This window comes from Ornithorhynchus anatinus, chromosome 4 (assembly GCF_004115215.2).
Source record: "Ornithorhynchus anatinus isolate Pmale09 chromosome 4, mOrnAna1.pri.v4, whole genome shotgun sequence".
In the NCBI taxonomy this organism is placed as follows: Eukaryota; Metazoa; Chordata; class Mammalia; order Monotremata; family Ornithorhynchidae; genus Ornithorhynchus; species Ornithorhynchus anatinus.
The window spans coordinates 23,487,967-23,499,226 of NC_041731.1; the positions used below are offsets into that span (position 1 = coordinate 23,487,967).

An 11,260-nucleotide genomic window follows, 5' to 3' on the forward strand; every position below is an offset into this window, starting at 1 on the left:
ACAAGTGGTAGAGCCAGGATTAGAACCCAAGTCCTCTGACTCCTAGGCCCCTGCTCTTTCCACTAGGCCATCATGCTTCTCCAGTAGTATGAGTAGTAGTAATAATACTATTAGGATAAAGTGACAGGATTTATAGAAGCAGATTGAGTGGGATTGTTAAAAGACAGTGAAGACTTGAAGAGGATACTAATTTTGAAAACTCTGGGACAGTTAAGATAAAGTTGATGTTACCTGAGATGGGAGAGTTGGAAGGAAGAGGAGGAGGAGAGAGAGGTAGAGCAGGAGGAGAAAGAAGGAAGAGTAGGAGGAAAAGAAGTAAAAGGGAGTAGGAGGGAAAGAGGGAGGAGAAGGAGGAAGAGAAGAGGAAGCAGTGATGGCCTAATGGAAAGAGCATGGGTCTGGGAGTCAGAGGACCTGGGTTCTAATTTCAACTCCACCACTTGTATGCTGTGTTACCTTGGGCAAGTCATTTAACTTCTCTGGACTTCAAATACCTCATCTCTAAAATTGAGATTAGGACTGTGAGTCCCATGTGGGACATGGACTGTGTTCAACCTGATTAGCTGTATCTCCCCCAGCACTTAGTACAGTGCCTGGCACATAATAAGCACTTAAGTTCCATAAAAGAAAAAAAAGAGTAGGAAGAGCAGGAGGAGAAAGAGGAGAAGGTGGAAGAGAAGGAGAAAAAGGGAGTAGGAGGAACAGGAGGAAGAAGAAGAAAAATAGGGAGGAGGAAGAGGGGAGAAGGAGATGAAGACTTCAGTTTTATCCATGCTGTGTTTAGAGTGCTGGCAGGATACCCTCATGGAGATGTCCTGGAGGCAGGAGAAATAGGAGTTCCCTTCCTTCTGCCTCCCCTCTCCTGCCTCTCACCTCCCACCTCCTTCTTTTTCCTTCTTATCCCTTGATGTGAAGCAGAGAACATGTTGTGAAGAGGCCCCAGCCAGCTGCCTCAGAGATTCAGAGTAGGAAGGAGAGTGTCTTGATGTCCTCCCCAGGTGGAAGGGGAGAACTGGGCTCAATGGGCTGAGTTCCCCTTGATCCTCTTTCCTTGGGGGAAGACAAGGCAGGGAGCACTTGGGTTCTCCCTTTCATATGTCCATTTTCTCAGCTCATGGCTAGAGAGGGTGTGCCAAGCACCCCTGAAGCTCTTTCAGCCACATAGAGGCCAGGAATAGGAGTTCCCCTTGATCCTCTTTCCTTGGGGGAAGACAAGGCAGGGAGCACTTGGGTTCTCCCTTTCATATGTCCATTTTCTCAGCTCATGGCTAGAGAGGGTGTGCCAAGCACCCCTGAAGCTCTTTCAGCCACATAGAGGCCAGGAATAGGAGTTCCCCTTGATCCTCTTTCCTTGGGGGAAGACAAGGCAGGGAGCACTTGGGTTCTCCCTTTCATATGTCCATTTTCTCAGCTCATGGCTAGAGAGGGTGTGCCAAGCACCCCTGAAGCTCTTTCAGCCACATAGAGGCCAGGAGCCATGGTGCTTCTCCAAACTTGGAAGCCCCAAACCCGGGCAGCAGACCTTGGGGGGAGCAAACACTGACCACTGACCCCTCCCCTCTGGACCACATGCATGTGCTTGCGAGGGAATGTGTGGGAGAAGGTTCGAAGGGAGAGGGCCTCACCGTTCCCAAATTGCCCTGGCCTCATCAACACAATTCTGCCCTGTCAATGTCCCTCTCAAATGGGCAGACAAACAGGCTCAATAATCTTTCTACGCTACTGCTGTTCCCATGGTGCCCCCTCCCCCCAACCAGGTTGCGGGGACTGGCAGGGTAATTCCAGTCAAAATAAAGCAGCCATGCCAGGCAGGTGTACTTGCTAGTCCAAGCTATTCTGTGGAATCAACAGGCCCCTGAATAGTTTGCATTTGAGATATAAAGGCTAATGCATTTTCCCTGGCAACAGCTCAGTGAGGGAAAATCCAAGCAAGTTACGCTCGAAAAGAGTTAAGATCAACAACAGTCAACATCACTACGCATTAGCCCCGATCTCTGTCAATAACATTTAAATGACTGTACCGTGTTTTAAGAAAACTGTCTCTTTCCCGGGCACTGACGGTCTATATTTTCTCCTGCAACACAAAATATGAACAATTCGGCTCTTACATTTATAGACAAAATGCCAACTAATTGGATCAGAACATCAGAGTAAATTAAAATCAAAATAAGTAAATATCAGAATGAGTTAAAATCTAAGTGAGTCATCTCTAATGGCTCCTAGACTCTACTTTCCCTGTTTCTTTCAAAAATGAGTCCACCCTGCAAAGCTTTTCAGGAAAGCACTTGAATAGGAAACTAATCCCCTGAGATTGCTTTCCAACTTCAGTTCTATCAATCTCTTGTCTCTTTTTCTGTATCATAACGGAAAATCACTAAGGAAGCATTGATATCTATAATGATTTTCCTTACTCGCATATAGACAAAAAAGAACATAAAATTGTAAGTATCTTTCTTGCCGATGGAGTTGTGTTTGGCTTCCCAAACTTCAGAGAACATGTGAAGGTCATTTTCAGTTTTGTTTGATAATGTTTCATGGTGGAAGATGGAAACATCACCTGCCACTCTACAGTCCACATAGAGAGAATGCCTTTGTGTTCAGGGTCTAAACTCTTTTGTTTCATATCAGAGTTTCCTCACTGGGTTTGTTTACCCCAAAACTTACTGGCAAAAGTCACACTACCTTCCACAGTCTCCAGAATACAGCCTACTCTGTTTTTGGATGTCTCATTTATTTATTATGATATTTTTTAAAAACTTATTATATGCCAAGCATTGTTCTAAACACTAGGGGTAATAATAATACTAATAATAGTGGTATTTATTAAGAGCTTACTATGTGCCAAACACTGTTCTAAACCCTGGGATATATACAAGGTAATCAGTTAGTCCCATGTGGTGCTCACAGCCTTAATCCCCTTTTTACAGATGAGGTACCTGAGGCACAGGGAAGCTAAGTGACTTGCCCCAACAAGCAAACAAGTGGAGGAGCCGGAATTAGAACCCATGACGTTCTGACTCCCAGGCCCATGCTCTATCCACTATGCCATGGGGTAGATACTCATTTATTAGTTCAGATTAACTGAATCAGGACTGTCCCACATGAGACTCACAATCTAAGAAGGAGGGAAAACAGGTATTAAATTCCCATTTTACAGTTGGGGAAACTGAAACACAGAGAAGTTAACTGACTTGTCCTAAGTTACCCAGCAGTCAACTGGCAGAGCCAGAAATAGAACCCACATTTTCTGACTTTCAGGCCTACGCTCTATCCACTAGACCATGCTGCTTCCCAAATCTTACTTACTATCTAGTAGTAGTTATAAGTAATGATCACTCAATAAATGGTATTTATTGAGCACTTACTCTGTGCAGCGCACTGTACTAAGGGCTTGGGAAAGTACAATAGGACAAAGTTGGTAGATGTGTTCCCTGCCAACCAGGAACTTAAAGTCTAGACAGGGAGACAGGTATTAAAATAGTGTAGTGGTAGGAGTAATAGTAATAGTGGCAGCACTTAGCAGCAGCAACATCAGCAGTAGGAGGAGGAGGAGGATAGTTTTGAGCACTTACTGTGTGCAGAGCACTGTACTAAATGTTTGAAAGTAGTTGTAGTAGTACTGAGAAGCAGCTTGGCTTAGTGAAAAGAGCAGGGGCCTGGGAGCCTGAAGTCATGCATTCTAATCCTGACTCTGCCACTTGTCAGCTGTTTGACTCTGGGCAAGTCACTTAACTTCTCTGGGCCTCAGTTACCCCATCTGTAAAATGGGAATTAAGGCTGTGAGTCCCACATGGGACAACCTGATAACCCTGTATCTATCCCAGTGCTTAGAATAGTGCTTGGCACATAGTAAGTGCTTAACAAATGCCACTATTATTATTATTACCTCAGCACTTAAAACAGTGCTTGGCACATAGTAAGCGCTTAACTCCTACACAAACCTATAATACAGCCCCAATCACACACTGCCACCCACCAGGAAGGAAATATCTTAGAAAAGCAGCATGGCTTAGTGGAAAGAGTCCAGGCTTGGGAGTCAGAAGTTGTGAGCTCTAATTCTGGCCCCGCCACTTGACAGCTGTGTGACTTTGGGCAAGTCACTTAACTTTTCTGTGATTCAGTTACCTCATCTGTAAAATGGGGATTAAGACTGTGAGCCCAACATGGGACACCCGGATTACCTTGTATCTAGTGCTGTATGAAAGGAGAGAAGGTTAGCACTCCCCTTGAGAAGAATGGAAGTGGTCCTATTGGCTTTTACAATGCACATATGGTTAAGGCATTGCCAACAACTTTGTGGCATCTAACCAAGTTTTTCAGTGCTTAGAACAGTGCATTGCACATAGTAAGAGAAGCAGCGAGGCTAGAGAAGCAACGTGGCTTAGTGGAAAGAGCACGGGCTTGGGAGTCAGAGGTCATGGGTTCTAATTCCGACTCTGCCATTTGTCAGCTGGGTGACCTTGGGCAAGTTATTTCACTTCTCTATGCCTGTTACCTCATCTGTAAAATGGTGATGAAGACTGTGAGCCCCACGTGGGACAATCTGATTACCTTGTATCTACCCCAGAACTTAGAATAGTGCTTGGCACATAGTAAGTGCTTAACAAATACCAACATTAATTAATTAGTAAGCACTTAACAAATACCATTATTATTATTACCCCAACGCATAGAACAGTGTTTGGCCCAAAGTAAGTGCTTAACAAATACCATCATTATCATTAATGTTATTCTTATTATTTACTAAGCTCTTACAGTATGTAAAGCACTTTACTCAGCTGAGAGAAAGAACACATCGTGTGAGAATTAGACAGGGTTCCTGGCCCTAAAGGGCCTCACAGTCTAAGAATTCAGTTCAGGGGGAAATTGAGACTGGCACATAGAGAAAACATAAAGCCACAAGAACACAAAATCAACATAAGAGACAAGGACAGGGATAATACAAAAATAAAATCAAGGGTACATAGTAGTAGTAGTAGTAGTAAATAGTTACTTAGCATGTTGGTTAGTAACTAGTTATTTTGGTAACTAGCTACCTAGCTCATTCATTCATTCAACTGTATTTATGAGTGCTTATTGGGTCCAAAGTAGTGTTAGTTAGCTATGGTACCTACTGAGCACTGAGCATTAGCTTAAACCCTGAGGTGACTTTAAGACAAACAGATAAGACCTGATCCCTGCCCCAACACAGTCTAGGGAGGATTGACACGTAGAAAAGACAAATTAATTGCATTCAAAAAATAAAGTCAGTTAGCAGCACTGAAAAGAAAAATGCAAGAATCCAAAATAATGAGCCTAAATAGGTAGATGGATGGATAAGAGTCCTTGGAGGGGCCAGCCCTGATGGGCCTCCCTGCTTCAAGGTCTAGTTTTAGTAATCAAAGACTTCAACCAGCCATAGAGGAGCCTCCCCGGCCCCATCACAGGGTCTGAAAATTTTTAAAGCCTGTTTCTGACCCCTGTGAACCCACTGCCCTCAAACCCCAACCTGCAGGGGAGTCTAAGTAGGGTAGGCTCCACATACTCAATTAATCATTAATCAATCAGTAGCCTTTATTGAACATTTATTGTGTGCAGAACTCTGTACGAAGCACCTGGGAGGATAAAACATAACATATTTGTTAGAAACATTCCCTGCCCACAATGAGTTTACCAACTAGAGGCTTGTACTCAGCAGCACTGAGGCTGCCAGATGTTGCTTCCTCCAGGAAGCCTTCCTGATTAATTCACAACACCCTGGCTGCAAAGCCCAACTTCTACCCTTAGCATTTGTGTCTTCTATCCCTATCCTCAGCACACATACCCACATATATACCTGTATACATTTATATATTTTAATGCCACCATTATTTTTACACTCAGGTATTCAACTCTTTTCCCCTGCTTTCAGTATCTATAAATATATAAATACATTTTTTCTCTCTCCCACATTAAATTATAAGCTCTTTGAAGATAGAGTGCTAATGGAGCACTCTCCCAGACTCTGATTTTAGAGCACACAGTAAGAGCTCACTAACTCTTGATGAGGATGAGAAAAATAATCAATCAATGGTATTTACTGAGCACTTACTGTGTGCAGAACACTGTACTAAGAGACTGGAAAACTATAATTTCACATAATAGGTTGTTTTTGCTCCTTTCTGCCCCTTTTTTCTATTTTCACTCAGCACATGCAATGTTGGGCTGTTTTTTAAATTTTGTTTTGTTTTTTAAGTTTTGGAACAATCTCGCAGTCCACCAGGTGAGGTCCACAATTCAATCCACAATCAATTTAAACTGATTTCCCAGGTCACTGCAGGAACGCTGTGTCAGAGAACTGGCAGGGAAGCAGCATGGCCTAGTGGAAAAAGCACGGGCCTGGAAGTCAGAGGACCTGGGCTCAAATTCTGGCTCTGCCATATACCTGTTGTATGACTTTGGGCAAGTCACTTAACATGTCTGTGCCTCAGTTCCCTCATACCATAGCTAACTAGGTAACTAACAGAATAGCTAGTTAACTAATGAACTTGCTAACTACCATATCTTTTATTTTATTTTTGTATTTATACCTGCCCTCATCTTTTATGTGTCCAATACCTGTTCTCCCTCCTAATTAGACTGAGTCCCACATGGGATCTGATTATCTTGTATCTACCCCAGTATTTAGCACATAGTAAGCACTTAACAAAAACCACAGTGATCGTTATTATTATTACTGGCTTGAAGTAGGTAGTGCCTGTGTTGGCTATCCAATCAGAAACAGCTAGCACGGCCCCAAGTTCCTGGAAGGAGCCAGGGAAATGGCAACAGTAGAGGCAGGTGAAAATTGCACTATCCTCACTTCCCTATTCATCACCAGACAGGTGGAGTTCCATGCCAAGGACAAGCCTATTTCAATTTTAGCTTAGGGGTTTGTCACTTTCCTAGACATATGTGGAGAGGGATTTCTGGGACTATTCAGCCTCCCTAAATCCCAAATTCATTCTTCAAAGTTTCCCTATACACATACAAATGAAGTCTTCCTTCTTCTTGCAATACTTCTTCATTTTCTTCCTCTTCTTTTTTTTATGGTATTTGTTAAGCACATACTATGTGCCAGGAACTGTACTGAGTGCTGGGGAAGATATAAGCCAATCTACAGATGAGGTAACTGAGGCATAGAGAAATTAAGTGGCGTGGCCAAGGTCACACAGTTGAGTAGTGGTGGAGATGGGATTATAACCCAGGTCCTCTGACTCCCAGGCCTGTGCTCTATCCATTAGGGCACACTACATCTTAAGAAGCTATGCTGCTTCTTGCTTGTCCCTTGTTTTTCCAATTGTTTCTAATCTCCATCTTTTACCCTCTTCTCTTCCATCTTCTCCTCCTCCTCTTGCTCTCCCCCATCTCCTTTTTCCTCTTTTCTTCTTCCTGCTGCAAACATAGGTCCTGGCCCTCCAGTGGCCCATAACCCTTATCTTGTAGGTTTGGAGCTACACTATCACTCCATCCTCATCCCTTAAGCCCTACTGAGATCTTTCTTCTTTGGTTTCTTTCTCTACCAGCTTGGACTCCACCTTCAGCATGGCCTAGACGAAAGACCATGGGTTTGAGAGCCAGGAGACCCAAGGTCTATTCCCAGCTCTACTTACCCCTAGCCTGCTGTGTGACCTTGGGTGCATCACTTGACCTGTAATTTACTCAGTTTCCTTATCTATAAAATGGAGAAAAGATACTCACCTTCCCTTCCTCTTGGATTATGAACTTTACAAGGGACAGGGACTGTGCTTGATCTGTTTTCATTATATCTACCTCAGTGCTTCTCACAGTGCTTGGAATATAAATGAATATGTAATAAATACACCACCACCAATAATTATAATAATACCAATAGATCTTGCTGGGAAAATGGTTAGAGGCTGGGCATTTTTAAAAGATGGAAAGTTATCGATTAAGCAACCTGAGGTTTCTGAAGAATTGCTGCTAAGAAAATCCAATCAATAAATAATCAAACCAAAATGCATACATGCTTGAATAAACAAATACATAAGCAAATAAATCTTCATTGTTCTGTGGCTACTCACAACCTTCCCCTTTCTACCAAAAAACTGCTATATTTCTTCATGGTCAAATGCTGACCATTCTCTACTAGAATTTTACAATTTCCATCTTTGGCCATCTAATGGAAAAAGTGGAAAGGGGATGATGAAATACTATTATTATTATTATTATAACTTCTGGAGGCTCAAGAGCTGATTATCCAGTTTGTGGATTATTCATTCATTCAGTCATATTTACTGAGTACTTAATGTGTGCAGAGCACTGTACTAAGAGCTTGAGAAAATACAATACAACAATAGACACATTCCCAGCCCACAAGGAGCTTACAGCCTAGAGGAGGGGAGACAGACACTAATATAATAACTAAATTACAGATATGTACATAAATGCTGTGGGGTTGGGATGGGAAGAAGTCAGGGTGACACAGAAGGGAGTGGGAGAAGAGGAAAGGGGGACTTAGTCAGGGAAGGCCTCTTGGAGGAGATGTACATTCAATAAGGCTTTGAAGGTGGGGAGAGTAATTGTCTGTCGGATTTGAGGAGGAAAAACGTTCGAGACCACAGGCAGGACGTGGGTGAGGGGTCAGCAGCAAGATAGATAAGATTGAGGCACCAATGAGGTTAACATTAGAGGAGCGAAGTGCACTGGCTGGGTTGCAATTGGAGAGTAGGGAGGAGAGGTAGGAGGGGGCAAGGCAATTGGGTGCTTTAAAGTCAAATGACAAACTCCCCACACAATCATTAGAGCACGGGCTTGGGATTCAGAGGACTTGTGTTCTAATCCCGATTCCACCACTTGTCTGCTGTGTGACCATGGGCAAGCCACTTACCTTCTCTATGCCTCAGTTACCTCATTTGTAAAATGGGGATTAAGACTGTGAGCCCCATGTGGGACAACCTGATTACCTTGTATCTACCCCAACTCTTAGAACAGTGCTTGGCGCGTAGTAAGCGCTTAACAAATACCATCATCATCATCACCACCCCAACCACTCCCCACTCTCCCTAGTGCCCAGGCAATGCATGATATATACACATCATCACTGTCACAACCCATCAGTATCAAGCACTTCAGCACCTCCGCCTTGACCCCTCAACTTTCATCCCCTTCAATTCAACAAAATGTACATTTAAATTATTTCTGAAACTCTATAAGGGACAAACACCTCTTCCAACACCCCTTCATCCAACCAGCCCAACCCTGATAACCCTGATTGTCATCATTATCATCATCACCAATACAATAGGCATCAACAATCCCAGCAATCCCAGTTCATTCAATAGTATTTATCGAGCGCTTACTATGTGCAGAGCACTGTATTAAGCGCTTGGGATGAACAAGTCGGCAACAGATAGAGACAGTCCCTGCCGTTTGACGGGCTTACAGTCTAAGCGGGGGAGACGGACAGACAAGAACAATGGCAATAAACAGCGTCAAGGGGAAGAACATCTCATAAAAACAATGGCAACTAAATAGAATCAAGGCGATGTACAATTCATTAACAAAATAGGGTGGGTTCCAGACCCACCCTAAAAAAGGGAAAGCTGAAGCTTCCACAGTCCCCTACTCACCAAAGCCCAGGGCAGGCCATGCTCTGTCTCCTTTCCATTTGCAAACTGGGTCAGACGCCACCCAGGAGCCTTACAGAAGCAGAGAAGCAGCAGAGAGAATCAGGGTGGCTTAGTGGAAAGGACACAGGATTGGGAGTCATAGTTCATAGGTTCTAATCCCGGCTATGCCCCTTATCAGCTGTGTGACTTTGGGCAAGTCACTTAACTTCTCTCTGCCTCAGTTACCTCATCAGTAAAATGAGGATAAAGACTGTGAGACCCAAGTGGGACCACCTGATGACCTTCTATCTCCCCCAGCGCTTAGAACAGTGCTCAAAAATCTCTAGTGGTTGCCTATCAACCTTTGTATCAAGCAAAAACTCCTCACTCCTGGCTTCGAAGTTCTCCACCACCTTGACCCCTCCTACCTCACCTCCCTTCTCTCCTTCTCCAGCCCAGCCTGCACATTCCCCTCTACTCCCTCTGCCATCCCCCCTTTACCTCTCCGCAGCTAAAGCCTCATTTTCCCCTTTTCCCTCTGCTCCTCCACCTCTCCCTTCCCATCCCCACAGCACTGTACTCGTCCGCTCAACTGTATATATTTTCGTTACCCTATTTATTTTGTTAATGAATTGTACATCGCCTTGATTCTATTTAGTTGCCATTGTTTTTACGAGATGTTCTTCCCCTTGACGCTGTTTATTGCCATTGTTCTTGTCTGTCCGTCTCCCCCGATTAGACTGTAAACCCGTCAAACGGCAGGGACTGTCTCTATCTGTTGCCGACTTGTTCATCCCAAGCGATTAGTACAGTGCTCTGCACATAGTAAGCGCTCAATAAATACTATTGAATGAATGAATGAATGAATTCCACTCCTCTACTGCCAACCCCCTCACTGTGCCTCATTCTCACCTGTCCCACCGTCGATCCCTGGCCCACATCTTACCTCTGGCTTAGAATGCCCTCCCTCCTCACATCCGCCAAACTAGCAGTTAAAAGCTAAGTGCTTTCCCCGCTTAATAGCCCTACTGAAAGCTCACTGCCTTCAGGAGGTCTTCCAGACTGAGCCCTCCTTTTCCTCTGCTACTCTTCCCCTTCCCATCGCCCTAACTCCACCCTCTGCTCTACCATCCTCCCTGCCCCATAGCACTTTTGTTTATGTGTACATATTTATCTATTTATTTTATTAATGGTGCATATATATCCTGGCTTCACGTGTCAGCTGTGTGACTGTGGGCAAGTCACTTAACTTCTCTGTGCCTCAGTTACCTCATCTGGAAAATGGGGATTAAGACTGTGAGCCTAACATGGGACAACCTGATTACCCTGTATGTACCCCAGCACTTAGAACAGTGCCCTGAACATAGTAATGTTGGTATTTGTTAAGCGCTTACTATGTGCAGAGCACTGTTCTAAGCGCTGGGGTAGATACAGGGTAATCAGGTTGTCCCACGTGAGGCTCACAGTTAATCCCCATTTTACAGATGAGGTAACTGAGGCACAGAGAAGTTAAGTGACTTGCCCACAGTCACACAGCTGACAAGTGGCAGAGCCGGGAGTTGAACTCATGACCTCTGACTCCCAAGCCCAGGCTCTTTCCACTGAGCCACTCTGCTTCCGTTAAGCACTTAAACATAGTAAGCACTTAAATACCAACATTATGGAGAAGCAGTGTGGTTTAGTGGAAAGAG

General features: G+C 44.0%; 1 non-coding gene across 1 annotated transcript; it reads left to right on the forward strand.

Moving 5' to 3' along the window:
* The first annotated feature begins 4,191 nt into the window (after window positions 1-4,191).
* Window positions 4,192-4,319, forward strand: LOC114811474. The gene has a single exon (XR_003759177.1). It is a non-coding gene; the product is annotated as a U6atac minor spliceosomal RNA (small nuclear RNA).
* Window positions 4,320-11,260: the final 6,941 nt, after the last annotated feature.